The sequence below is a fragment of the Phyllostomus hastatus genome, unplaced genomic scaffold (assembly GCF_019186645.2).
Source record: "Phyllostomus hastatus isolate PE091 unplaced genomic scaffold, TTU_PhHast_1.1 phas_contig_17, whole genome shotgun sequence".
In the NCBI taxonomy this organism is placed as follows: domain Eukaryota; kingdom Metazoa; phylum Chordata; class Mammalia; order Chiroptera; family Phyllostomidae; genus Phyllostomus; species Phyllostomus hastatus.
The window spans coordinates 7,754,571-7,779,258 of NW_025333664.1; positions in this window are offsets into that span (position 1 = coordinate 7,754,571).

Sequence of the window (24,688 nt, forward strand, 5' to 3'; positions counted from 1 at the left end):
TTTTACACAGATCCTGCCTTGCCTTTTGTTCTTTCCGGAAACTGGGTTTCTCTCGGGGCTGTAAAATGTGACTGAGCCTCAGTTCTTGCCTTTTTAGAGGAACCCAAGTCTCTTGATGTTAAAGGGCTTTTGTTGTTGTTGTTGTTGTTGTTGCTGTTGTTTTGAAACGCTAGGTCTTTCTTTCCTGTTACTGAGTAGAGAGGCTGGCAGCTAAGTGCTTGAGATAAAAACCTGAAGATGCCAGCTTTTAAAATTCAGCCCTTCCTGAGAGGGTGTGAACTTATCATTCCCAAGTTCAGTTGCTGGCCTGGATTCAACGGAAAATGAGGAATTTTTGTTTCCTGTTGTTCTGCTTTTTAAATCCACACTGGAGGCCGGCACCCTTTGAAGATCGTTTCATTTGCACAATACTTTAAAGCTGAGAAGTGCCCATTTTTACTTCTTGCACAGCGAGCAAGATGCTAATAAACCAATGATGGCGATGGCGATGGTGGTGGCGATGATAATGATAGTCCTGCAAGAGTCCCCACTAATCTGAGCTCTCACTGTGAGCCAGGCACGGCGCTGCGCTTGTCACGAGCATGTCTCATTTAACCTTCTCCACACCCCTGCGGAGTAGGTATGGTTATTACCCTGTTGTTGACCTCTCCCAGGACGCCCTCCCTGACCCCAGCTCCGCGCCCTCGCCGGGGGCTGAGTCCTGCCCGCCCTCTGAGCTCCTTGGGCGTGTTCCCTCAGTGCTCTCGCCTGCCATGCTGCTCAGAAGGACTTGATTTTGTGTCCTTGAGAGCGGAGCCCAGGTCTCATTCAGGTTTTGTTCCCTGGGGGACCAGCACATAGTGAGTATACAGTTAACTCAAATTGAATGAATTGAATAAAACTTTGGGCAAATTCCCTCATTTCCCTGAGCTTCTTTTCTCTTCTTTAAAATGGAGAAGACACTAATAACAGCTCGTATGTATTGCGCCCTCATGTGGCAGAGATGGCAGGCTGCCCTCCTAATACGGATTCCTTATTATTAACACACAGACCCTGAGTTGGTCTGGGCAGCAGTGTGCCTCCCGTGCAGCTAGGTGTGGCCAATAAGAAGCAAGCAGAAGTTGCTGGGTGGGGCCGATAACCGGCAGGCACCGGTAGACACCTTTTTCTCCTCTTCACTTCCTCCTTCTTCTGGCCTGGAATGTGGACAAGGTGGCTGGCATGCTGGCAGCTATTTTCGTTTACGAGGTAATCTTAGAGGATGATGGAACAAAAAGAAGCCTAGGACCCTGATGTCTCTATATTCATTATTCCATCCCTAGATGCCACACCTTTGGATTTCTTAAGCCTATGAGACAGCTATGAGGAGGCAAGAATGTCTTTCTTCTTTAAGTCACTTAATTGGGTTTTCGGTTTTATAAGCCAAATCTAATCCTACTGACAGGACTTGGCCAGGCCCATGTCCAGTGCTTTTACAGACCTCAGTTAATGCCCACGACAACCCTTGTAGGCAGCATCACCATGGCCACTTCTGTTTTATGGACGAGGGTCAGAGGCTCCAAGGCCTCTGAAGTGGACAGTCTGCCCCCAGAGCCTGGACTCACGGCCGCTAGTGTGCTGCCTCCTTTGCTGCGGCATCGTGAGGGCCGTGGAAATGCTCTGGCCTCTGTAAATCGCTGGACACATATTCATGCCCTCCGTCATTTGCTCCTTCACTTAACAAACGTTTACTGAGAGCCAACTTACCAGACGTATGCTAGACTTGGGGACTATGAAAACTACCAAGATGGTTGTCTGCCTTCTAGGAGCCCACAGTGTGAAGTCCTGGGATCATTACTTTCCAGGGAAAGGCAGTGGACTTGAGTCCTATATACACAGATGCACTGTGCCACCCTAGGGGCGCCCTTTACCCAGACCTCAATGGGAAGGGCGCCCCCTAGTGTCAGATGGTCCACAACTTGCACCACAATACGTGGGGCTGCCCTGCTAGGAACAGAGCTGGGATGCAAATCCCAGTCTCCAGTCTCGTACTTAGATGCCTTCCCACCTGCTCCCCGAATATCTGGGTTTGTTCTCAGACCCCTTTTACTGTGTGCCGGTTTTGGTCTCTGTCCTTCATGTTGAACATTCCCACCCCTCCCCCCAAATTCTCCTATTTCCTTCCCACTCTATCCCCTCCCTCTCCCCCACCTGAGGCAACCCCTGTGGTGACTTTTATCACCACAAGTACGTTCTGCCGACTCCAGAACCCTATCTAAATGGAGTAACATGTACACGTGTTCCTTGGTTTCTGGCTTTTTATAATGTTTGTGGGATTTGTTCATGCTGCGTGTTCATCGGCTCATTCCTTCCCATTATTTTAGCATACACCATCTATCTCTCTGTCAAAAATTTTCCGTTCGCTGTTGAAGAACACCTGGACGATTCAGCGTTTCGGTCTATCGTGACTGCAGATGCTATGAACATTCGTGAACACGCGTCTGCACTTTTATGGGGTAGGCACGGGCCCCGATTTGGGGTCCACGCCGGATCTTCGTTACTCTCTGTAAGCGTCTCCGTTCTTACTCCCCCCGCTGCAGGCTGCAGCACCCCACTGCCCACTTGTCACGGCCGCTCAGATGTTTCACTGGCCTCCCAGAGTCAACGCGCCCCACCCTGAAGCGTGCCCTCCCCCGAGCCCCGCCCGGGCCCCTTTGCCTGGTCTTCCCAGCCCAGCCGCCACCGCCACCGCCACCGCCCACATGGCGCATCGGCCGGAAGTCAGCCTTCCGCCGACTTCCCTCCGCTTCACCGCCGCATCCGCCCCCCGGCATCCCTGCTTCGGACTCTGCTTTAAATCCATCGGCTCCTCGCCGTCTCCGCCGCCACCTCCTGGTCCAGCCCTTGGAGAGCTGTCCGGACTCCTAATTGGTCTCCCTGTTTCCATCTGGCTTTCCTCCAATAGCTTCTCCAAGTGGCAGCAAGATGCTCTTAAAATGTGAATCGAATCGTGTTCTTCTTTTGAATGTCTTCCCACTGTGCTTGGGCTCGAGACCAGGCTCCTAAACGGTGGTCCACAAGGCTCTGCCCATCTGGCCACCACCTGTCCCATGCTGTCTTTCCCAGCCACACTCGTAGTCTTTGGAATTTACCACTTACTTTTTTTTTTAACCTTGAGGCCTTTTGCATATGCTGCTCCTTCTGGCATCTGCTTATTAGTCCCGCGCACATCCTTCTATTTTTGCATATGTAAGCAAATAGAAATATGCATCCTTTTCCTCTCCCCCTCCCCCCTCACAAGGTTACAAATGAGAGTGCGTGCTCTACATGTGACTCTGTGCATCGTTTCTGCTTTGCTTGGAGGGTTCTGGCACAGGCTTTACCTACCAGTTCCCACACAGCCGCCTCCTTTTATACCACCAAGTAGTATTTCATTGTAGGGATAGACCGTCACCCATCCAGCCCTTCGTCAATAGGCGTTGTTTCTTGTCATTAAAAGCAATGTCACAGTGGATAACTGTACATATGTCCTTTAGCAGATGCATGGAGATGCCCACAGGAAAAGCTCCTGAAAGCATTTAATGTTAATTTTTCATTAAATTTAATAAATATGACCCGAGTCTTTCTGTGGAGGTTTACAGCCATACTCACGATCATGAAGTGCTCGTTTTCTGATACCCTCACCGATGCCTGGGCTGCCACACTGGGGTTTTCGCTAATCTGATGGGGGGTGGGGGGGGAGTGATATATCATTTCTCTTACTATGTGTGGAATTGAGCCTCTTTTCATGTGCCTAAAAGCCATCCGTTTGTTCCTCTCTGTGAATATGTATTTTTCCCCTGTTTTCACGCTGACTTGATCTTTTTCTCATCGACCCGTCAGAACACTTGGTGTACCAGGTGAATTAGCCCTTTGCGATGGGCCCACACTAGCCCAATCTGTCTTTTGGCATTTTAATTTAGTAGGGTTATTTTGAGCCATAAAGATTATTTTTAACATTTCTACGTTGTCAAATGTACCTGTCTTTCATCTTAGGACATTTGGGCGTGATGTCGTTATTAAAAAGGTCTCTTATAGCCGGAAGTTGAGAAAGGCTTACACACCAGTGCCGTTGCACTTTCTGCACTTGAGGTTCCCTCTAGGATGTTTCAGTCTGCGATCTGTCTGGACTTTGTCTGGTCTGGGTGAGAAGCAGGAACCCAGCTTGATTTTCCCCCTGTGGCTACTGACTGATTCTTCTCGTCTTTTGAGTCTCCGTGCAAACGTCGCCTTCTCTCTGACCACCTTATTCAAACCGTTTTCTCAGTCTTTTGTCTGTGTCTTTCATAGAACTTATTACAATTTGTGATTTTTTAAACATTTGTTAGTTTACTTTTTTTTTAATCTCTCCACGAAGATCTTAGCTCCTTGAGGGCTGGAAAAACGTCTGTCTTTGTCTCCATCATTCCCCTCAGCTTACCCAACGCCCTGTGCGCAGTAGGTCTTTGTGGGGGGCCAGGGAGGTAGCTGGTTGCAGCCTTCCAGCATCTGTGGTTCCTTCTGATATCAGCTCTGCACTTTCCCTTTGGGCAAAACCGCACTTCCATTGCTCAGGGTCCCAGTGGTTTGGGGGGTGTAGATGCCACCTCTGGCTTGAGGAATGGGGTGTGACCAATGAGCGGCTCACCCCCGGGCAACACTGATTGGCTTAGATGGGCACATGACCCAAACTCGAACCATGAGATACAGCATCATGACTAACCGGGACTGAGAGGCATTGTCACGAGAGAATGCTCTTCCGAGTTTTCTGCACTGGATTTTATGGGACAAAGGGACTGGCCTCCTCATCTTAAAAAAAAAAAAATCCTAAGAGAGCAACTAATTTTGATCTCTCTCTTGTTCATCTTGGGAACCAAAGAATATTATTCCTCATCTGGGGGTCTCTGATGATTCAGTTAAAGAGAAGCTTCTATTTCTTTTCATCCAACAAATCTTCCTTGAGCGCTTTAAGACTTGAACTGAATTCCGGGCCTGGCTTCAGTTCCTGCTGGTGATGTGTTTGCAGGCACAGTATGCGTCAAAATTTTTTTGAATTAAAATGACATATATATATATATATAAAAAATACTTTTTAAAATGTTTTTAAAAGATTTTATTTATTTATTCTTAGAGAGGGAAGGGAGGGAGAAAAAGAGAGAGAGGGAGAAACATCAATGTGCGGTTGCTGGGTTCATGGCCTGCAACCTAGGCATATGCCCTGACTGGGAATCGAACCTGCGACACTTTGGTTCACAGCCTGCGCTCAATCCACTGAGCTACGCCAGCCAGGGCTATATATAATACTGTTTAAAATATAAAAAAATATAAAGGCAAGAGAAAGAAGGCCAGATGACCCTTACTGACATTTTAAAAAATAACACAAGTAACACTTGTACATGGTTAAAATTCAGAAAGGATCAAAAAATAGCACTCAGGTATAACGAAACATCCACAAATTCAGGGGATTAAAATAATGACTATTTTTTTTAGCTCATAGACCAAAATTAAAAAAAAAATGGCACCAAGTCTACATCTCTCCTAGGAGCGTTCCGTGGTTGCTTCTAGAAAACGTGTATGCACACGTAGGACTATTTTCCCATATATGTCAAAATACTGTTTTGCTTTTAAGTTACAGAAAATGATGATAAAATACATTTTGTTCTGCCTCTTTGCTTTTTCACTCAATGTCGGTAGGAAAATGGTCAAGGTGTATGAGCACACAGTTCAAAGAAAAGGAAATACAAATAGCTCACAAACATGTAAAAGGATGTTCAACCTCTTTTAAAGTAAGAAAGATGCAAATTAAAAGTACACAGAGCGATCATTTCTCACCTATCAGATTGGCAAAAGCCCAGAAGTCTGATCTGGTGCAGCCCGTGTGGGCAAGGCTGCGGGGCCGGAAGCACTCTGGTGCCCTGCCGTGGGAGTGGAAATTGGCGCACTCCTACGGAGGGCAATTCGACCGTCTTGCTCAGAGTGACGGAGGCATGCACCCTTTGAAGCAATCGCCCTGATTTCTGAAAGTGCATCCTTCAGACATCTTTGTTCACGTGTAAGACGACATCTATGCGGGGTCTTGGTTAGAATAGAGGTTCATTCCGAGGGGAGCTTGGTGAGGGCCGGGATCTTGTTTGTCTTGCTCACCTCTGGGCGGCCAGTTCCTAGAACAGGCCTTTGGTGTAGCAGATACCACAGAGACAATGGTCGCTCAACATCCATTCGTTCCTCAGCCTTTCCCTGCCTCCCTTGCAGTTAGGTCAAACTATGCGGCTCCTTCTTGCCCAATGGGATGCACAAAAGGGATGTCGGCCACTTCCAGCCTAGCCCTGAAGAAAAGCCCACGTGCCCTTCCAGCTGTGTCCTCGCCTGCTGTGTCCAGCTCCAAGACCACGAGCTCCAGCTGGCACAGTCACAAGATGGAGAGCAATTTTCAGTCTGCACCAAGATGCGAAAGCCAGAAATCAACCTTTGCTGCACTAAGTCACTGTTCTATCCTGACTCAAGCGAAGATGCTCGATAAACGCTTGTTGAATAAGTATATGACACAAGGAGCATTCTCGGGCACGTAGCAGGGTGAGTGAGAGCAACCACAGCTGCTCGCAGTCATCACATTGCTGGGTCAGAGAGCACTGATTTAAGGACCTAGGAGTACATCCTGGAAGACAGTGCACCTGGACCTCCAGACAGGTGACGGTAATCAAAGCTCCCAGCCACAGCTGTAAGGATAACTAACACATCTCGGTCTCACTCGGCTGCAGGCACTACTCGAGGTGCCATCCTCACAACAGGTGCTGTCACCGTCCCCACCCCATTTCATGGCTGAGGGAACGGCAGAGCTAGCAGGCTTCATAACTTGTCCAAGGTCAGCTGTTAAGATAGCAAGTGTTTTTTTAAAAAATGACAAATTCCTAATACTCCACTTCTTCAAATGAACTGGCCAAGGCCCAGGAATCTGTATTTTAAAAAGAGTCTCCATAGGCTACGAGTAGCCAGCTTTAGCAGGCTGGGGGACTTAAGTGAAAGGTGCCAGAGTGGTTTGGTTAAAACAGCCAAGATACAGGGGTCCCCGGGCCAGGTATCTTTCTTAGATAGTCTTAACTATTTGATGAGGAGGAATTAACTGATTGAAGGGAATCAAAACTGTGTATTTCCTTCTGTTTGAAGCTTTATCCCATGTATATATTTGATGGAATTTTCCAAGCCAGACTAAATTTATTTAGAGGTGTATCATTTAGAATATAATTTTATCTGTGGGGTCCAGGCACATGAGAGACTGCAATATATTAAAAATTTCTCTTTCACACAGAAGCCTGATGGGAGAGCAGCGGCTCGACACCGTGACATCGTCAGGGATTTGGGCCCCAACTTGTTCCTCTGTCACCGGCAGCATCCAGTTCCCATCCCCAAGTCCAAAAGACTGGCCACCATGTTTCAGGTCTCTAGTTCTGCTCACATCCCATTGGCCATACCTGAGTCACGTGGTGAGTCCTGCTGCAAAGGAGGCTGGGAAATGTAGTCTTTATTCCGAGCAGCTTTGCGTGTCTACGGAGCTCCTGTCCTCGTGGAAGGAGAAAACTGACATTGAGGGACAGCTCTCAGACTCCACCACTGGAGGCATAATTAAAGAGTGTAGAATTTCACTTCTGGAACAAAACAGATTACTCATTCCCAGGAACAGCCTTGTGCCATATGGTTTCAGGATTGCAGCCGACCGTGACTGCCAATTCCAGGAGGCCTCTCCTGGCTGGTCGCAGGGTCTGTGGCGTGCCTGCTGGTTCTCGCATGCAATGAGCACATGCGGGTCCTCACGCCAATCCACGGTAACAGAGCACAGCCAACAACGGTTATTTTGAAATTCCTTCGCACGAGTGCCGTCCCCCGTGCCAGGAGAGAGATTGATGAACACTGCTGATTATGTAAGAAGTTGCCCGCAGAAAACCGAGGTTCCTTTTGGCTCCAGACTTCTAGCCTCTTTCAACAATGTTTTAATCCGCTGGATATACAGTTAGTTGTTCGGGGACGCCCTGGATCACCTGTTCCGTGTTCTAGCTCCGTCTCTGGTCTTAGGGGAATCCCTCTGCCACCCCCGGCCTGAATACAACTGGACCCCCAGTGAGGCCCCTGGCTCACAGAACCCACCTGAGGTCCTGGGCACTCGGCTGGGTGAATACTTGGCCTCTCTGTGCTGGACGACTGGTTTTACCTGCCTGGCACCCATTTCCTCACGGCATCACGGTTCTCCTACAGAATTGGCGTCCCCAACCTCCCGGCTGCAGACCAGGCCTCGGACCGGTACCCGTCAGGGCCTGTCCTGTTAGGAACTGGGCCGCACAGCAGGAGGTGAGCGTGAATATAACACGCTTGAATCATCCCGAAACCATCTGCCCCCGCCCCCAACCCCGATCTGTGGAAAAGCTGTCTTCCACGAAAACGGTCCCTGGTGCCAGAAACAGTGGTAGACCTGCTGCCACAGAACACACTCCCGCCTCACTGTCCATCTGCACATGGGTCAGGTGAGTGAGGCTCAGCTTAGCCACAGTGACTGGTTCAAGGGGAGACGCGTGATCTGAGGTAGCCAACGAGACTCAGCTTTGAACCACTGGAAAGGAGTTCCTTATCAGCCGGATGTGATGCTGGCATAACTCGGGTCTAGAGCTGCTGGTGTCCGCCTTTGCCACCACTTGCTCATTCCCTCATTCGGCAAATACTTCCTGCATACCTACCGTGTCCCAGGCAGGGTTCTAGGCACCGAGGCTAGAGCAGTGAAAAATCACAGACAAAATCCTTGCCTTCGAGGAACTAACATTCTCATAGAGAATGCAGACAGTGAACACATATGTAATACAGTCACAGGGCAATAGGTAATATGGATAAAAAGCCAGGATGGGGGGCAGGGGGATGGGAGGTTGCTATTTTATATAGCACAGCATGGGAAGAACTCTCTGAGGAAGGAATATCTGAGCAGAGACCCAAGAGATCGAGGGAATTGCCAGGTTCCTACCCGAGGCAAGAGCATGCTTGCCATGTTTGAAGAAAAACAAAGAAGGCAGTGTGGCTAGAGCAGACAGAGGGAGAGGAAGAAAAGATGGAGATGAGGGGACGGAGTATGACAGGCCCGTTGGGTCAGGAAGAAGGCAGATCATCCTGGGAAGCATCAAAGGGGTTGGAGCAGGGGAGGAACCTGATCAGATCTGCACATTAGCAAGCTCACTCTGGCTACATGGGGGGAGGCAGACTGGAGAGTTTGAAATGCAAGTCGAGTGGTGTTCTGGGGACTGTAAGATAAGCCACCTGCAAACTGCAGTAACAATTTCACATTTAAAACCGTGCTCCAGACCTTGGCCAGGTAGCTCAGTTGATTAGAGCATCATCCCAATATACCAAGGTTATGGGGTTTGATCCCTGGTCAGGGTACATACAAGAATCAACCAATGAATGCATCAATAAGTGGAACAACAAATCTGTTTCTCTCTCTTTCTCTAATCATTGAATAAAAATTAAAAAAACAAACATGGCACCAGTGTTTCCCCAACCTCAGTCCTCCAATCACTGTCTTCATTACGCATGTCCCCTACTTTCTGCACCATTATCTACTCAATATTTTTCTTTCAACAAACACATTTATTTTCCTTAAGTGTATTTATTTTTACAGGAAATGTTTAATCTCTACTGTATCCGTCAACTCAGGCTAGGTTTCACTGCAATAACAAACAACCCTGGAATCTCAGTGGGTTGTTAAAAATGAACGTTTATTTCTGGTCCACGTGGCCTTTTAACCCTGGGATTCAGGTGGTAGAAACAGCCCATCTCTGGGGCAGGCCGTTCTCCCAGTGGAAAGAAAAGGGCAAATGGCAGAACAACACGCCGGCTCTCAAAGCGTCTGCCTGGAAGCTTGGCTCACACTCTGTTGGTCCGAGAAAGCTACTACGCCAAGCCGGCCATCAGCAGAGAGTGACCCCGGGGGAATGCCGGAAGGAAGGCCTGATAAATACGGACCGTCTACCAAATCTATTGTAAGTGGAAAATCAACACCACTTGTCCTCAATAGGAGGTGGCTACAAAAAATAAATATTATAAAACCAGTTAACTTTCTTAAAGTGTGGCCAAATAACTTCACCTTCTGAAGGCTCCAAGTCCGAGGTTCCCTCTTTTTTCTTGTTGAAGAGGGAGATGGGTGAGAGTTAGAAAGGCATTAAGTACACATTGGTATCAAACTGAGACCGCTGCGGAAAATGGGGTGTTATTTGTTAGTTATTTAGCGGACCCTGTACCCACTAAAATCTTCCCGTGAAACACCATCGGTCTATACTTTATTGGGATACTTTGCTTTAGAATCACCCAGGCAGAGGGTTGGGGGAGGTTGGGGGGTTTGCCCTGGGGGTGGGGGGTGAGGTAAAGAAAATAGAAGTTTGAGATGGTGACAGTCAGGAGAGCCACGGGTTTTGAGGTGCTTGCTGGGTTACACATTTCCTAAAGGGCGCCCCCTGAAGTTGTGCGACCTAATACGATTTCCGTGAGTTACCTCATTTAGTCCTTGCCTCTGCTCTGCCAGGTAGACAGAGTTACCTCCCTTTTACAGCTGAAAAACGGATCTGGAGGGATTCAGTGCCTTGCCCAAGACCACAGCTGGAGGGGGATGCTGGGACATGCCCAGGCTGACGCTAAACCTGAGGCTGTGAGGTGTAGTTTCAGACTTGGCCACTTGGTGTCACCCTCTCCAAACTGTGGGAAGACTTGCCCAGCGGAGTTGGGCGGGTACTGGATACACCGCGGCAATTTGACCCCAGGGAAGCAAACCTCCCCTCAGCCTCTTCCCATCCCCTGAACACTGCCTTTGGGTGTGCAGAATTCCTGCCTGTTCCCTGCTGGCCCACCGTGCGTGGGATTAGAACTGGGTCCCGCTCAGCGCACACCCCCAAGCTAAGTGCAAATAGGCATTACCTTGCTCAAGCCTCCTAGAGTCTCAATGGTTTGTCGATACTACAGATGAGGAAACTGAGGCTAAGAGAGCTGGAATGACCTGTCCAGCTAGTAAGCAGCCCATTCGAACCTAGTTCCAATGCAGATCTGAGTTAGAAGCCTAGCGTTTTGATGCACAGCAAGTCCACAGGGGGCTGACTGTATCTGTGCTCACTTTTTTATCGTGTTTTTCCAACCGTCCAACCCTAGATTCTAACATTCTTGGACACAAAGTTAATCTGCCTGTTTGGGGAACTGCATTTTTCTTGTCGTTGTTGTGTATGGGGTTTTTGTTGTTGTTGTTGATGGTTTGTTTTTTAATGTAGAAGTTAGTTTTCCTCTGACCACCAAGAAAACACTGAGGGTCTACTTTTTAATAATTTTTTTAGCCACCAATTATTCCTAGATAATTATTTTTAAAATGCAGAAAGGCCATCTAACTAAAAAGAAGAAAATAAACGTTACCCTGAATTCACACCAGCCCCCTAGAGATAGGCACCAGTGACACTCCCAGCATGCCCCTCCAGGATTGCTCTCTCTGTCTATCAATGCATTAAATTTTTAAAAAATAAGAAAACATATTCACATGGAAAATAACTGAAGGAATATTTACAGTGGCTATTCCTCTTCTAATCCTTAACCCCTTGCCCACTGCCCACCCCCCGCCAGCTCCAGAACGCCGGCTCTCTCCCCAGAAACCATCCCGGTTTATTATTCTCGGGGATCATCACAGAGACATTCAGAGTGGAGATAAGCAGACGTGTGCATGGATTCCTGGAGCTGATTCTCTAAATAGAAGCATACCACACACCCTGTTCTGCACTGCTTTGCGTCTTTCCTAAACTTAATAATGGACGGTGGAGATCCTTCCACACCAGCACCAGGGAAGCGCTCTCCCGCCGTCCGAACACCATCATTCGGTTCACCGGTCCTCTGCCGACAGCCAGGAGGCGATCCCAGTCTCGTGCTGGACACGCGACCCTGCAATGAGTGTCCCTTGCAGAGATGTCTCCCCGTCTAGGTGGATCTCCTTCTAAGGATAAATTCCTCGAGGCCGAACTGCCCAGTCACAGGGCAGACACGTTTTTTAAATTTTGACACTAATTGCCTAAGTGCTGTCTGAGGTCATACCTGCCCACTGACATTCAGAAAGGCAACCTGCCGTGAGCCTTGGTTTTCCCACCCTCCAGCAAAGGCCAGCTGCTATCGGAGCTCTTGATCTTTGCCTTGACGGACAGCAGGAGAGGCGCTCGCCGGTCACGGCTCGCCGAAGCGCCAGTCTGCCTGTTCTGCCCCTTCGTGTCAGGTGGAGAACTTAAAAAGTGTATCTACAGGCCATTTGTATTTCTTTCCTGGCAACAAAGCCTTCCTGTCCTTTGCCCATTTTTTTTCTGTTGGGCAGTTGTCTTTTTTATTCATTGATAAGAGCTCTTTTACATATGAAGAAAATTAGGTCTTTGTTTCTTACGTATGTTACAAATAAACATATTTAAAAATACAGATATATCGGACAAGGATGGGATTCCCCCTGGGCACGACGTTTTTGAGGCTTATGGTCATTTGATCATATACTGTGGACCCCCTTTCCTGTTGCTAAATATGTCTTTGCAACAAAATTATTTATTGGGTACTTATTTAAAAATCACTCTGGGTCCATTGGAAGTTCTTCAAAAGCAAATGGCTATGGTTTTACGTGGACGCACGTGTCAGGGAGGAGGGTTTGGAGCATCCGATATTTTTATTCACCACCTATTTCCGTATGTTACTTAATCTAAGCCTCTCAACAATATTGTGAGGCAAGTAACATCATTCCCATTTTATAGATGAGGAAACCAAGGCCCAGAGAGGGGTCATGGGATTTGTCCAAGGTGTCGTGTAGGTCTGTGGTGAGTGGGATTCAAACTTTGTCAGTCTGTCTCCCAAGCCTTCGTTGCCACATTCTAGTACTTTAAATCCCCACTTTCCCAGCTAGTCTGGATAAAGAATGTCTCTGGGCCAAGTCCCCACCCCGAGGCTAAGGAGTGTCTGTAACTTAGGGATGAGGCCACCAGGAGGCGCCAGGGACACATCCCTTATCTGGCTTGTGGGGCTGGCTACAGGCTAAGTCCAGGCACCCTGAAATGGGACAATCCTCGAGGCCTGATGATCCTGGGGGCTGGGTGGCTCAGGGCCGGAGGCAATGCCTCCTGCAACACCCAGGGCATGCTCCTCAACCTTGACCTCCCCTGGGAGAACGTTAGGGCCTCCCAGATGTCTGGCCCTTAGTCATCCCCTCTGGTGGCCCGGGTTCTTGTAGACCAGGGCTCCCCGGTGTCAGTACTACTGACCCTTGGGGCTGCGTAATCCTTTGCCCTCGGGTCTGTCCTAAGTGCTGGAGGATGTTTAATAGCCTCCCCTGCTTCTACCCATTAAATGCTGGCAGTACCTCCCCTCCAGCTGTAACTGCTCTAGATGTCTAGGCACTGCCACACACCCCTTGGTGGAGAACTCTCACTGTTCTCAAGCGGGGCACATGAGGGATCAAAGCAGGCCCTGCGTGAGGTTATTAGGTGACACCCTGGGAAGTGAGACTGACACCAACCTTTGCTTTGCCGGTGAGGAAACAGACCCAGAGAGATTCAGTGACTTGCCCAAGGTCACACAGCTTGTATGTAGCAGAGCTGGAGCTTGAACTTGGGTTGTCAGGCTCCAGCATCTGTACCCTCACCCACTGAACTCTACGGCTGCTCAGGAAAATAGGCGTCTCCACTCCTCAGACCCGCAGGAATATTCTCTTCCATGCACACACAAATGCACCTTCTCCCCTGGTTTTCTCTTTACCTGTTTTCATTGCCCCACTTCTGATGGGGAGCTGGGTGCAAGGGGTTTTGCGTTTTCCTAATAATTGTACCACGAGAAAAACCCAGTGGAAAGTGCCATGATAGATGGCAGCTGACACCAACCCCAACGTCAGGGACTCCCTGGGGACCGGTGGGGACTGCACCAGTGTGTCCCAGAGGCCTCAGCCCTGCCCGTCCTGGCGCATCATTTCCTGGTATGTGCGCTGCCTCGATTTTGCATAAGTTGTAAAAAATTTAGAGTTCTAATGTGAAATTTCCTAATTTCTAAATAATGACAATCAATTAAAAAATTAAAAACCCCGTGACAACCGAACAAAACAAGTCTGAAGCCCAGTGCGGCCCCAGAGCTGCCGGTCTGCAGCCTTTCTGAAGGGCATGGTTGGCGTCCGGGGACAAACCCAGCCCTTTCATCGTCTTAGTGCCTCCTGCCTCCCGTCGGCATTTGTTCAATTAATTACCGACACATTCATTCCACGCGTGCATTCCACACACCCGCTCCTCTATCCATCCGTCTACCCACCATCTACCCATGTGTCCTTCCATCCATCCACCCATCTATCCACCCACCCATCCATCCATCCATCCATCCACCCACCCACCCATCTGTCCATCTATCCACCCATCCATCCACCATCCATCCACCCACCCACCCATCCATCCACCCAGCTCCTCGTCCATCCATCCACCCACCCATCCATCCATCCATCCATCCACCGATCTGTCCATCATCCACCCATCTATCCACCATCCACCCACCCACCCACCCACCCATCCACCCATCCATCCACCTACCCACCCACCCATCTGTTCATCTGTCCACCCATCCATCCATCCACCCACCCATCCATCCACCCAACTCCTCATCCATCCATCCACCCACCCACCCATCCATCCATCCATCCATCCACTGATCTGTCCATCATCCACCCATCCATCCACCATCCATCCACCCACCCATCCACCCATCCATCCACCATCCATCCACCCACCCACCCATTTGTCCATCTGTCCACCCATCTGTCCATCATCCATCTGTCTACCCACCATCTGTCCATCTGTCCACCCATCCATCCACCCACCCACCCATCCATGAGAAAGACGGTGACCTAATCCCTTCCCTCTAGAAACTCACCATCTGCTTTAGGAGAAACAAGAGGATTGACGCCAACCACAGACAAGGATGGAACCCAACCATGTGAGATTCGGACTCTGCCGTTTACCAGCTGGGCAACCTTGGACAAAGGATTCTACCTTTTGAGCCTGTTCCCTGCCTTTGAAATGGGGCTACCGATAGTGACCTAGGGCTTGACTGCAGGCAGGCTGTCGGGGCCAGGCTGGGTCAGGTAATGCACTTGAAGGGGGCACACGGTAGACCCTCTACAGTCACAGTGGTGTGACCCACGCCAGGCTGCTTGGGAGGTGGGGGCTGCGCTGTCAGGCAGGCTGCTGGCCCAGACTGGGGGTCTGGGGAGGCTCTGCGGAAGTGGCAGCACCCAGGACGTCCCACCGTGCCCCGTGCTGGGAGCGGGTTGCTTCATCATTATTCGTACAACTTCCCCCAGGTCAGCTGACACCGCCACTGGCCACTGCCCGGATGGCTCTGGTTTTCCCACTCTTGCTTCACTTCTGAAGGGCGGCTTTTTCTCCGGGCGCCCGCCCCGCCGCGCCCCGCCCCGCCCCGCCCCGCCCCGGTTTGTGGGAAAACTGCGTGGCACAGAAAAGGGCTCGCGGGCTCCCTTCTCTAGCCCTGTTGTTATTTTCTCCCCATTTAAATGGAAACAATGCTTATTAAAGAAGAGGAGGAAAAAACACATCAAACAACAGAGAAGAAAAATTATTCTTTGTCCCGTCCTTCTAACGCAACCACATTGAACATTCTGTTTTTGTTCTTTCTCCTGAGCCAGGCACCGGTGTGAGCACGTGCGCATGTGCACACGCGTGCATGCACACACACACACACGTGCGCACACGTGCCCAGCTGTAAATCAGGCTGCTCCACTATTTAGTGTTGTGTTTTTTAAAACTCTTCCTTCATGTCACGAGCATCCCCTCTCCCCCACGGCTCATCTTCACAGACTTGTTTGAAGGGCTGCCGTCACTCATCCGGCAAGTGTTAAGTGAGCAACTACTACAGTCTGTAAGAGAGATGGGAGACGGGGCGGATTGCAACCATCCGCCAACCTTTGCTGAGCATGAACTCTGGGCCAGATGCTGTTCTCATCACTTGCATTAAATCTCCTCTTCCTCACATTCGTCCTATGAGGTGTGTGTCACCAAAATGCCCATTTTCCAGATGAGAAAACTGTGGCCCATGGTATTACAGCTAAGAGGGGAGCCAGCATTTGAATCCAGGTGGGTCAGTCGCAGGGCCTGGATCCTGGACCACTTTGTCACCCACGAACAGGTGACCTCAGTCCCGAGTGATCCGAGCTGGGCCAGGGATGTACAGGAGCGTGTTGCAGTCCTGAGGAGGCACCAGGCCCATCCCGGGGCATCAGGAAGGGCTTCCTGGAGGAGGGGGTGACTTCTCCGCTGAGGAGGTGGGAGGTGAGGATGCTGCAGGTGGAGGGAGCAGTGCAATGAGGCCCCGAGGCAGGAGCGGGCACAGAGTGCAGACACGCTGGCAACGATGCTGACTTTGACTGTGAGGTGGGGAGGGCCAGGTAGCACAGAGTCTGTGGGCCCAGGGGGCCCCAGGGAGCCCCAGGGAGCTGGCTGGGGAGGCCTTCTCCCACCCTAGGCTGAGTAGCACCCCCGCTGGCCCCCACAGCCTGTCTGTCCCCCATTGTAGCACCCAGCACCTGAGCACTTCTTGCCTGTTTGTCATTCCTCTGCCATTCTAGACCGAAGAAAGTTCTGGAAGGCGGGAATCTGAACAGACTGGTTCACTTCTGTGGTCGGGACTTCAGTCAGTGCCGGGCAGGTCAACACCCCAGGATGAGGTAACAGCCACTAGTGCGTGCAGACGCTGCCCGGGCCTGGCGGCGTCGCCTGTCGCAGCCACGGAGACAGGGCCGGTCTGTGGCCCCCCGCGGGCCCCGCAGGGCGCGAGGCCTCTTCGGGATGTGCCTGAGCCTTCGGCTCTGCCAGGACTTTGCTCCGACTTGCCCATAGTGTCTTGTTTGCTTTAGAAGAGGCTCCGGTAAAGACGCCGGCCCTCGCTGGGCGCTCTCAGCACGGCGCTTGAAGGTCCCAAGGAACCGCGGAGGAGCGGCCTGCCTGCCCGCGGCTGGTTTTCCCACTCTTGGCAGCCCTGGTTTTCCCAGGCCTGTCTGGGACCCAGCAGGGACTCACCGGCCTGGGTCCCCACCGCCTGCTGCTGGCGGTGGGGCGAGGCCGGAGGGGCGAGGGCCTCCAAGGTAACTGTTGGCTCCCATCCCCCTGGGCCAAGCCCGCTGTCTTATCAGCTCAAACACTTCAGAGTTCAGGCCAAGAAGCCAAAGTCAATTCTGGAAAAGCCTTTCAAAGGCCAAAACACAAACACCAGGGAGGCTGTTTGGTGGGGGGGGGTGTGGGGGGGTCACTAGGGGGTAGAGATGACACTAGGGAAGGGTGAGCTTTGGTCCCAGGCTCAGAGGGGCCCAGCGCCTGTCCTGGGCCCGGAGACCCATGTGCCGGGGCCTTCCCCGCGGCACCGTCTGCTCGCAGAAGTCTGGAGCCACCCTCGGTGTCCGTCGGGAGGGGAAGGGACTAACTCCTACCAAAGTGCCACAGGGTCTCTCAAAAGACCAAAACCCGTTCGTGTGCGGTGACAGATTGTACAGAGGCAATGAGACAGAGAGAGTAAGCGAGGACCCAGAGCCGTGTGCATAAGTGGGTCCTTTACATGCGGACAGACAAGGCGGCCTGCCCCTCCACGCGCCCGTTCAGGTACAGAATGTTTCCAGAAGCATTCACCGGGCACCTGGAAATGCTTCCTCCGGGCCGGGGGTCAGAAGGCCGCAGACGTATTTTTCACGACTCGTGCCTTCTGAATGGCTTAGCACCACAGTGCCACGATATTATAGAAATAGATAAGCACAGAGATGTTACAGAAATAAATGGGAACATCAGCGATTAAGTTCCAGGCAAATGGCCAGCAGCTCAAAAGAGGAGCTGCGGGAGGAGGCGGCGTGACTCCGGGCGCAGGTCAGATCACCGAAGGTGTAGCTCCAGGGGAATCTTCAGCCTGTTGCGGTCCCTCCCAGTGGAGTCCACCACGGGCGAGCGAGGCTTTCGAAGTCCTCTCCTGCTTTATAAACCTGGCTGCTTAAAATGCACTTCCGAAACACCATCTCCTGGAACCCCTCCAGGATTCTATAAAGTAGAATTAGATCACTGTGTAGACCGATTAATTCAACCCACAGATATTCATTCTGGCGGGCGACGAGGGTGTGGCGACGAACAAGACAATCGAGATCCCCGATCTCGTGGAGTGGGTGGGTGGAGAGGGAGCGTGGAACAGACGACAAGCAAACAACAGCAGCCACGCGAACGTGGCGATTCCAGATCGTCAGAGGAGGAGGAGGGAAGAAGAGGAGGCCGGGAAATGCCACCGACGGTGGCTGCTGTGGGGAGCCGTCAGCGAGGGGCTCTTGGAGGAGGTGGCCCTTGAACGGAGACAGGAATGGGGGGAAAAGAACCAAGCGCGAGAAAAGCAGGCAGAGGACAGCACCGGGCGGCAGGAGCAGGCGGCACACGGCCCGAGGCTGCAGGAAGCACGGCTGTAGGAGGGACAGAGTGGTGGCCCACGCGGCCGGAGCTCACACAAACAGCAGGGAGGGTTGGGAGACCCCCGTGGGAGCGGCTGGCAGAGGTGCGTCCCGTGGGCCTCGTGGGCTTGGAGAGGAGTTCCGAGGGAGACAGGGAGGCTCAGAGAGGTTCAGGCATCTGTCCGGGCTGCACGTCTAGCGGTGGCCGAGCCAACACTCAGACCGGGGTTTCCCAACTTCCTATCTGGCCCTCTAAACAGTTGCGTGTGTCTACGTGTGTCAAGAGCACAAAACGCACGTTTCCATTCAGCAGAGCCCGTGTTCTGAGAACACTGTGGGGTTTTTTTTTTTAATTGCACAGAAAAGTGCGTGCATCACAGAGTGAATTGTCACCGAGTGGACACAGCCCTGTGAGGAGCCTTCAGGTACACAGATGGCACTCCAGAAGCCCCTTTCACGTCCCCTCCCAGTGAGTCCCCCCCCAACCCCGAGTTCAACCAAAGTCCTGAACCCGAAGCCCAGAGATCAGTTTTACTGCTTTTGAACGTCACACAAATGGAATCACACAATCTGGGTGCCTTCCCGTCTGGCTTCTTTCACTCAGCATTACGAAGATTCATGGCATTTCGGGAGACGTTGCCTGCGTTGAGGGCCAGACCGAGATACCGTGTGAGCCACGCGAAAGCATCCCCTCACAGAGAGGGCCAGGAAAAAGCAGCTTCCCCGGGAAGCAGTTCTAAGGGTGTCACTCTGTGAAAGAGTAAGGCACAAAACGGCACATGGAAAGAATCCCATTTCTGTTGAGGCGGGAGGTGGCGGGGGGTGGTGGGGGAAGGTTTCCTTTCATGTAGAATCAGAATCACTCTAGAAAACACATTGAGAGAATAACTCTCTCAACCATAGTGCACTATGGACTCATAGGGCATCAAAGCCACTGAACGGAGCGGCGTCTTGTGCTCGGGGACAAAGACAGGATCTGTTAGCTGGACTCACCTGTGCTGTGTAGATTCTCTCTCTCTCTCTCTCCCTCTGTCTCTCTCTCTCTCTCTCCTCCACCCTATTTTTGGCCCATAAGTTGCCAGAACTGAGGAATTTTTGCCTGTTTTGTTCACAGCTCTAATCCCAGTGCCTGGCACGTAGTAAGTGCTCAGTAAATGCTGGTTGAGCATGAATGGAGTATAAATGAAAGACAGGAGTGAAGCAGCCCTGATGGAGGGTGACAGGGAGTGGTGGGGACCATGGCTACCTGGTAGCCCTCGTCCCAGCAGAAAGGTGCAACTACCACCTGAGTACAGCCCGCAGTTTCTGCGTGGGGATGGGGGGCCCAAGGTGGCTGAGCTCCCAGTACAATGTTTCAGGGGAAGCCAGAAACGTCGGCTTTTATGTGAAATGTCTTGGCGCCATCGCCGATCAGAAATCCCTGTCCGCTGCTAACCCGGGGTGGGGTGCTGCCCTCCTCGGTCTCTAACCTAGGGCGAAATTGCTTCCTGATGCGTCTCATAGAACCCCAAATTTCCGGGAAAGCCGAGTGGAGTCCCAGGAGAGGGGGTTGAACAAGCCAACTTGGCCTTTGAGTGTTTCTGAGAAACGAGGGGCATTTTCATGTTTGAGTTCTCGAAGCGATTTTATTTCCGAGCGAGTTCCTTTCTCTTCTCATAACTCTCAGTTCCACCCTCCTGTTTACGCTGAGCCCGGGCATCTTCCCTCCACTCCGGAGCAAAGATCAAAAGTAAATATTGGCAGAACATGGGTTTACTGTGACCCAGAGAAGGAACAGCATAGAACGAAAATAGCGAGACTTGAGTGCCCCTCCCACAGTTACCAGACTTCCTCAATATTTGCTCATGAATTCTCCTTCAGACAAATGCCGGGGACGCGTTTTGTCGCCCACTGGGTGAGCCTGGCACTGGTCCGGGGGGCTCTGTTCTGTACGTGGCCCTGGGGACAGTGCCCCCTGGAGTTGTACCGTGGTTGCCTACTGCGTTTATTGAGATCATTGTTTTCAGGTCCTGGGTGGCGGGGGGTTGGGGGGACATAGGAATCCTTTTCGCTTCGGCAAAAGTGTCTGTCTTGTCAAAGTGACACACACACACGTGGAGAAAAATTCAAACAGTGTGAAAGGCCGGCAGTGAAAAATATCTCCTTCCTGCCATCATCTGCTCTCTCCCAGCAGCCCTCTGCAGAAGCACTCCCTCTTGCCTGTTTCTCACCTGTCCTTGTAGATGGGCACACAAACCTTCTTCACTCTCCAAATATCACACACACACACACACACACACACCCCGTAACATCTCTTTCTGTCTCCTACGTTTCTCTATCATTTCTTCGGCACCGGTGGTTTACATGAGGGCTCAGCAGACTCCAGCTCGTAGACCAAACCCACCCTCCCGCATGGATTTGCACCGCCTGCAAGCTGAGGGTGGTTTCTGCATTTTCTTACCTTTGTAGGTGGTTGGGGGGAAAAATCACAAGAGGGATGATACGTTATGATACATGGCAATTGTAATATGAACATCTCAGCATCCGTCAATAAAGTTTTATTGGAACACAGTCCTGCCCGTGTGTTCGAGGGCCGTCGGTGTCTGCTTTGTGCTGCCGTGGTGCACCGCAGTATTTGTGCTGGGGATCCCGTCGATCTTTCTGGAAAAGGTTTGTCTGTCCCTGGTTGCTACTGCACACACCGCTATAGACCCTGGAGGCCTTTTGATATCGGCATGTGTTACTTTACCTTATTCCTTTGAAGAAAAGCTCCAACGTAGCTCATCGTGTCGCCGGGCTGCCATTCATCCATCCGGTTCTTGCCACGGACCCTTGGACTCCTGTGTGAACGAAAAGAACTCATGTCTGAGGGAAGTTTAAAAATTCCCAGCCAGGACAAGAACCCCACGCGGCCACTCAGTTTAATATCTGTATCTCGTTCTTTCAGAAATAGTATCCGTGGCCGCTGGCGGCCGGCAGGGCAGGCCCCGTCCAGCTGTGAAGCCACCGAGACAGAGGTGGCTTACCAGGAGAGCACGGGGGTCATGCTGCCTGTCCTTCCGGCCGAGGAAGCCTGGGTTAAATTTGAGCTGGAGGCTGCATTTGAATCACATTTGCAGATGATGCAAAAATCTCTGTGGGTGTTTATATCCCTCAAGAGGGAGGCGGAAGGCAGAACGCCTTTGAGAAGCTGGAAAAAAGGCCAAGCGGGATAACGCAGAACAGTGTTTCCTACTCTTACAGTTGCCAAATCCTGGAGTAAATGAAATAGGACTTACCATTTTTCTTGAACTGATGTATTTTTAAAAAAAACCCTAAAAATATATTATAATAGTTTCATCTGGAGAAATAATATCCATGGTTCTGATGAGTTAGTGGTACATGTATTTTTCAAATGCACGTAAATATTTAATAAATACTAAAATTTAAAGCACACGCACACACACACAACCTCATCTGCGTACCACCTACAATAATCTTGCAAACCATGAGTGGCCTCTCTACTAAGTGTTTTTAAATGCTGGGTGTCAGACCCTGGGGGTTGCCTTGCCAACGGCCATGCCTCCCCTCCCCCCTGCTGACACCCTGACTTTTTTCAGCGGCCCCGTGCCAGCCCTGGGAAAGAAGCCACACTTGGTTTAAGGGAGTCATGTCCATTGTGTTCTCCTGGACCTGTGATGGGCCCAGGGGCGGCCACGTGACCCAGGTCTGGCCAAAGGGAAGCTCTGCTGGGGGATTCTGGGAAAGTGTTTCCTCTCTGATAAGAAAGAGGCCCACGAGGAGAGAGACGTATTTGCCTCCTTCCTTTCCTTCCTGCCTTGGACATTGTTGTGAGGAGTGGTGATGAGTGAGCTGTGACAGGCATCTTGTGACGTTAGGTGACCAGCCTGAGGACAAGCTGGTGACTTGCTGATGACGATGGTGCATAGGGAGAGTGCAGAGGGCCTTGGTCCTTCATGAAGTCTCGGGACGCCAAATACACGCCCAGGTGTCTACTCGCAGGTGCCCTCTAAGTCAGCAGTGAGCGTCGTCGCTGCAGCCTGAACCGTGGCGGTGCAGCCTGAGACGACCCTGCTGGGGCCGATTGCTCTGGGGCTCTGGCACCCTGGGTGCGTGACCCGACTTTCCTCAGCCTTAGTTTTCTTGCCCATGAAGTCCTAATAGTAACACTCCTTAGACAGTGATTTCTGAGGGCAGAGAAATTTAAGTTCACTTCAAGCACTTAGAGTAAGTGCTGCCATTACCATGATCGCTATTACTATTAATCGTTGTCTCTGTAATAGTTAGCGAGTCCTCTAAAAACAGGAGGAAAGGCAACATGGACAGAGACAGGAAGTTGATGGCACCTAATTAGAGGCCACCAGCTGGGCACAGAAAGAGCAGAAAATGATGTGAGTGGCAGAGCTGACCGAAAGCTGCTGTGGGTGAGTCAGAGCTTCAGTAAACAGGCCCCGTGGAAGCCTGCGTGCGGGGGGAGGGGGGCAGGACCGGGAGCGTGATGGGCAGAGCCCTGGCTGCGAACCTTCTGTTCCTCGATGCGTGACTCACACCTTTCCAGGAGCACGGACTCTGCATTTGGTTAACTCATCTTTTTAAAGGATGTGGGAACTTGTCCCGGGTCCGGAGGCATGGAGACCGTGGCCTGGGGGCTATTTACGTCAGACAGCAGAAGGACTCGGGACCGAGGTCACACCGCCGCATGTGTAATGTACGAAGCAGCTGTTGGTCAAGTGTACAATAGACCGGGAGGGACAGCGTGAGCCGAAGGAGCCCTGCACGATGAGTCACTGCACTCGTGACTCCGCCAGGGACCCAGACCCAGGGAAGTTCCTCTCTGTGTCAGACCTCAGTCTGTCCGTGTGTACAGTGGGGATCCGGGGCAACCTATGGCTGGACTGTCCTGTGACTGTGACGGAGAGAAATGCGTCCGGCTGCAAGGAGCTGGAAATCCGGCGGACCTCGGCTCAGACGAGCCGGAGTTCGTTTCCCCCGAGTAACACAAAGTTCTCAGGGAGGCGGCTGCTGGTCTTGCCTTCGTGGCTCGAGAGGATCAGGGCTCTCACTGGCATCTCCACACTCCTCTCGGCTTCTCCCTGGGGGTTTCAGGGTGGATGCTTCTGTTCTTCTTGAGGGAGGAGCGAGGAAGAAGGGCAGCACCAGCTACATTGTCCCTGTGAACCCAAAGTCAAAGCTTTCCTGGGCCTGCAGAAGAGCTCCCCTCACATCTCACTGCACAGAGCTGATCACATGACTGATCCCAAGCCTGCCCTGGCTGCAAGGGATGCTGGGTGTGTGAGGACGTAGGCACCACTGTGAAAGGTGAAAGCGAGGAGGGGGTGGGTGTTAGGTCTTCTGACCTCAGGGTCTCAGGGCAGCAAACCCCTAATCCTGGCCGCCCACGGCCTCGGGCATCCGTCTGCCTGTGGCCCTCCCAGCTAGCATTTCAGCTGTGAGAACAAGACCCGAATTCGAATCCTGACTCCAACACTGGGCGTCTGTGGGACTGGGAAAGAGTCGCCTCCTGTCCCCGAGGGTTCATGTCTCACCTGTACAGGAAGTAGAATCCAGTTCCTACCTGTGGCTTCAGGGCTGACCTTACGGGTGGGCACCCCGTGCGGTCACACAGCACCCCGGGCCCTGAAGGGCCCCTCCCTCGGTTTGCTGCTCTGCTGTCGCCATCCTGAAATGCTCAACAATTTCGGAGCAAGGGGCCCTGCAGTTTCACCCTGCACTGGGTCCGGCCAGTCCTCAGGGGGTTCTGCACTGTTTGTCATGCTCCCCCCGCAACCGCCCCGGGGTGACCCGCCTCCCTGCTCCTCTCAGCCTCGTTTCCTGCCCCCCCTCCCCTCCTCACCCTGTTCCCACTGGACCCCCTCTGCTCCTGAATGCTCCGACGGGCATGGCCAGGGGCGAGGGGGCTCTCTGCAGCCGAGGCAGCCCCCGAAGCGGCTGGGAGCCGCCTGCTGACCACGCCCTCCATGGCCAAGCAGCAAGGCTTTCCTGGAAGGCGCTCTGGGTGACACATGTTCATGTCCGCCACTTTATTTTTGTCTCTGAATATCTGTTTACCATCTCCTGGTAACACATGTTCTGGGCAAAACTTCAGGAATGAGGCAGCGCCGCTGAGGGGCGAAAAGGCTGGGGGTTGGAGTCAGCGTCTCGGCGTCTCATCGCTGTGTGGCCTTGGGCAAGTCACCTCGCCTCTCTGAGCCTCCAATTAGTGTGACACGAAGTGAGGACAAC